At 37.5% G+C, this 5,040-nt stretch overlaps 1 pseudogene; it reads left to right on the top strand.

Annotated features, from left to right (window-relative positions):
* Positions 1-854: 854 nt before the first annotated feature.
* On the top strand, positions 855-1,213 carry LOC116887684 (annotated as a pseudogene).
* Positions 1,214-5,040: the final 3,827 nt, after the last annotated feature.

The raw sequence follows: 5,040 nt of genomic DNA, 5'->3' as shown, positions 1-5,040 counted from the left end.
AGAGCCCAGGTCTAGATGGGTTTAGTGCAGAATTCTATCAGACCTTCATAGAAGACCTCATACCAATACTATTCAAACAATTCCACGAAATTGAAACAGATGGAACACTACTGAATCCCTTCTATGAAGCCACAATTACTCTTATATCTAAACCACACAAAGTCCCAACAAAGAAAGAGAACTTCAGATCAATTTCTTTTATGAATATTGACGCAAATATACTCAATAAAATTCTTGCAAACCGAATCCAAGAGCACATCAAAACAATCATCCATCATGATCAAGTAGGCTTAATTCCAGGGATGCAGGGATGAGTCAATATACGGAAAACCATAATTGTAATCCACTATATAAAAAAATCTGAAAGATAAAAACCACATGATAATTTCATTAGATGCTGAGAAAGCATTTGACAAAATTCAACACCCCTTCATGGTAAAAGTCTTGGAAAGAACAGGAATTCAAGGCCCATACCTAAACATAGTAAAAGCCAAATACAGAAAACCAGTAGCTAATATTAAACTAAATGGAGAGAAACTTGAAGCAATCCCACTAAAATCAGGGACTAGACAAGGCTGCCCACTCTCTCCCTACTTATTCAATATAGTTCTTGAAGTTCTAGCCAGAGCAATCAGACAACAAAAGGAGGTCAAGGGGATACAGATAGGAAAAGAAGAAGTCAAAATATCACTATTTGCAGATGATATGATAGTATATTTAAGTGATCCCAAAAGTTCCACCAGAGAACTACTAAAGCTGATAAACAACTTCAGCAAATTGGCTGGGTATAAAATTAACTCAAATAAATCAGTAGCCTTCCTCAACACAAAGTGAAAACTCAATCTGGAAACAGGATGAAAAGCAACCAGATCAGTAAACTGCAGACGGAATTCAAATGCCACAATTCTGATGTTCATTGCACCACCTCAAGTGCCTCTACAGCCCAGTCTCCATGCTACAATAACCAGTTGGATGAGGTCTCAGATTGGGAGATGTCTTCCAGCTCTAATAGAACTCTGGTATTTTCCTTCTTAGATCTTATCTACTAGGAAAAGATAGAAAATGTGTTGTGGGATCATCTATAAGGGTCGTTTAGGGGAAGTTATCATGGACACTCATCTTACTGCCTTGCTGCAGCAGTAAGAAAGCAGCTGCCAAGAAGCCTGAGGACCAGTCCCCAGTGCCTCTGCCCATATCCACTCAGGATTGGTGATTGAGGTTCATTTAGAAGGCAGTAAAGAGCATTTTAAACTTCAAAAAGACCAGAAAACACACTGACCCTCCTTTTTTAAACTTGGATACCTGTTATTCTGCCAAAAGACATTTTCTAGAATGGTTTTTAATGAGTTACTATCCTTATCCTTTACCCAATAAACTCTGAAGCCAGTTTCTAGCTTACTGCAAGAAAAAGAAGTCTACATAATATTTAAAATGCCTGGGTATTTCATAGGAAATCTGAATGCTGCTGTAAAGTGCTCTTAAAGTTGTTTTTAAAAATCCCCTCTAATGAATGGAATTAAGGGAATTTCAGGAGACAAAGATAGGATTTGTTGTATGATAAACCATATGTAGCTTAGTCTTTCTGTGGAGAGGCAGTGGTTGGGGCATTTTTAAATGGCTGGCTAAGCACTTGTTTTCCCTCATGATAATTGTCATGAGTCGAAGTAGCATTACCTGCCTAGAAGGTGGTTAAAATTTTAAATGCTAAGGCGTTGCCAGATTCTGATGATTTGACCTGTACTACTGACTATTAAGCAGGACAGACTGAGATTTCTGTAAATAGTTTGAAGGAGGAAGCAATTTCTGAGCACACAAGTAGCACCTTGTTACCTCTCTTTATCTTCCTATTGATAAAAGATTCATGTGGATCTTGTAAAACAGAACCAGATCTCTTTCTGGGGATGGCCTGTCTCCTGGATGGGCAAGGTCCTATATGGCAAGGTTAAGTACCAGAGCATCAACCAAAAGTAGAGGACACATGTGGTTAATAACTACTTAATCAGAATGTGTAAGTCCTGGGGATGCACAGGCACAGTTGTTGCTGCTTGGGGCATATTTCCTAGAGTGCTTACAGTATGTAAATAATTGACACTGGTTTTAAACAACTGTCTGGGATTCACTGTGCCTTGATCTCAATGATTCGGTTGGCTTCTCAGTGGAACCCAATTGAAGTTGTCTAGTTGCCTCTTCTCAAAGTTCAGAAAAAACAGTAGTGCCATTTGAGATCTTGTAGAGGAGGTGTATGTGTCTACCTTAGTATTCTGTTGCTCATGATTGTTTTAGAAACTGGATTTTTAAAGATTTTAAGAGTTTCACAACAGGGAAAAGGCACAGTTTGTGGCATTGTATAGGTTTTTTTCATTGTTTATATCTTTCTTTTAGAAAAAAGCTACCTAGTACAAGCTAGCACATGCACAGACTGCCCAACGAATGGGTTATTTCTCCACAACCTTGGTGTAGTAGAGTCCAGCCATTACCATTCTCCTGTATTACTTAGACATGGGATATATTTTGTATATTCTGGCTGCAGTATTCGTGGTAGAATATACTTTGATGGATCTTCTCTACTTTTGTCTGTCTGTCGTTCTGTCTGTATTTATTTAATTATTCATTTATTCATTCATTTATTTATTTATTTATTACTAGACCTCAACCACAGCCTTCTCTGCCTGTAGGATGTACTGTATATAGTCATGCACTTTGCATTAATACATTAGAAATCTACAGATCTGTTTTGTACTTTTTATACTGTTGGATACTTATAATAAAAACTTTAGGATATTGAATAAATTTTGTCTTATTAGAAAATAAAAAAGACTAGAAGTAATAGATGCTAGACTCTATCTATATAGGATTTTAAAACTTCTCATATGTCTCAGTTTATTCTAAATGGCCTAAGGACACAAATCACAATAAAAATATTACTATCATATATGGAGTTAAATTGAATCCTTCTAAAAGATGACACAGTCTCCAACCTTACTAAATTTAGGTAGTCAAGGATTCCATCTCTTATTTTTTTGACATAAACGAATATGTATTATAACGTTCTACATAATAAATCTTATTAGTACTGAAAGCTGATTTTGAAAAGTGAATGTGAAATTAATACATTCCATTTTCTGAGGTTGTCTTCAATTTCTTTCTTCAGAGACTTGAAGTTCTTTTCATACAGATCCTTCACTTGTTTGGTTAGAGTTACCCCAAAATATTTTATATCATTTGTGACTACTGTGAAGGGTGTTATTTCCCTATTTTCTTTCTCATCCCATTATAATTTATATAAAGGAAGACTACTGATATGTTTGAGCTAATTTTACAGATGGCCACCATTCTGAGGTTGTTTATCAGCTGTAGAAGTTCTCTGGTAGAATTTTGGGGTCACTAATGTATACTATCATATCATCTGCAAATAGTGATACATTGACTTCTTCTTTGCCAGTTTGTATCCCCTTGATCTCCTTTTCTTGTCTTAGTGCTCTAGCTAGAACTTAGAGTACTATACTGAATAGATACTGTGTGAGTAGGTAGCCTTGTCCCTGATTTTAGTGGAATTGCTTCAAGGATCTCTCCATTAAATTGGTATTGGCTGTTGGTTTGCTGTATATTGCTTTTATTATGTTTGAGACTGAGCCTTGAATTCATGATCTCTCCAATACTTTTAATATGAAGGGGTGTTGCATTTTTGTCAAAGGCTTTTTCAGCATCTAATGAGATAGATGATCATGTGATTTTTTTCTTTGAGTTTGTTTATATAGTGAATTACATTGATGGGTTTTCATATATTGAACCTGTTTTGTTAGAATGGTGGCTCATATCTGGACAGATCACCCAGGCCAGCACAGATACACAAAATTTTTTATTGAGCATTTTTTTGCTGATGTTCATAAGCAAAATTGGCTGAAGTTCTCTTTTTATGTTGGGTCCTTGTGTGGTTTAGGTTGCAGAATGATTGTGGCTTCATGGAATGAATTAGGTAGTGTTCCTTCTGTTTCTACTTTATGGAATAGTTTGAGGAGTGTTGTATTATCTTTTCTTTTGAAGGACTGGTAGGAATTCTGCATAAGCCATCTGGCCCTTTTTTTTTTTTTTGGTTGGGAGGATTTTAATGACGTCTATTTTTTTTTATTATTAACTTGAGTATTTCTTTTTTTTTTATTAACTTGGTATTTCTTATATACATTTGAATGTTATTCCCTTTTCCCGGTTTCCCCATCCCCTCCCCCATCCCCTTCCTTATGGGTGTTCCCCTCCCAACCCTCCCCCCATTGCTGCCCTCTCCCCAACAGTCTAGTTCACTAGGGGTTCAGTCTTAGCAGGACCCAGGGCTTCCCCTTCCACTGGTGCTCTTACTAGGATATTCATTGCAACCTACGAGGTCAGAGTCCAGGGTCAGTCCATGTATAGTCTTTGGGTAGTGGCTTAGTCCCTGGAAACTCTGGTTGGTTGGCATTGCTGTACATATGGGGTCTCGAGCTCCTTCAAGCTCTTCCAGTTCTTTCTCTGATTCCTTCAACAGGGGTCCTGTTCTCAGTTCAGTGGTTTCCTGCTGGCATACGCCTCTGTATTTGCTGTATTCTGGCTGTGTCTCTCAGGACGATCTGCATTCACATTTTGATCATCCGTCTTGAGTTTCATTTGTTCTAGGCATCTAGGGTAATTCAAGCATTTGGGCTATTAGCCACTTATCAATGAGTACATACCATGTATGTCTTTCTGTGATTAGGTTAGCTCACTCAGGATGATAGTTTCAGTTCCAACCATTTGCCCTCTAATTTCACAAAGTCATTCTTTTGATAGCTGAGTAATATTCCATTGTGTAGATGTACCACATTTTTCTGTATCCATTCCTCTGTTGAAGGGCATCTGGGTTCTTTCCAGCTTCTAGCTATTATAAATAAGGCTGCGATGAACATAGTGGAGCACGTGTCTTTTTTATATGTTGGGGCATCTTTTGGGTATATGCCCAGGAGAGGTATAGCTGGATCCTCAGGCAGTTCAATGTCCAATTTTCTGAGGAACCTCCAGACTGATTTCCAG

Source organism: Rattus rattus, chromosome 18, assembly GCF_011064425.1.
Source record: "Rattus rattus isolate New Zealand chromosome 18, Rrattus_CSIRO_v1, whole genome shotgun sequence".
Taxonomy (NCBI): Eukaryota; Metazoa; Chordata; class Mammalia; order Rodentia; family Muridae; genus Rattus; species Rattus rattus.
This window is presented reverse-complemented; position numbering and strand designations above follow the sequence as displayed.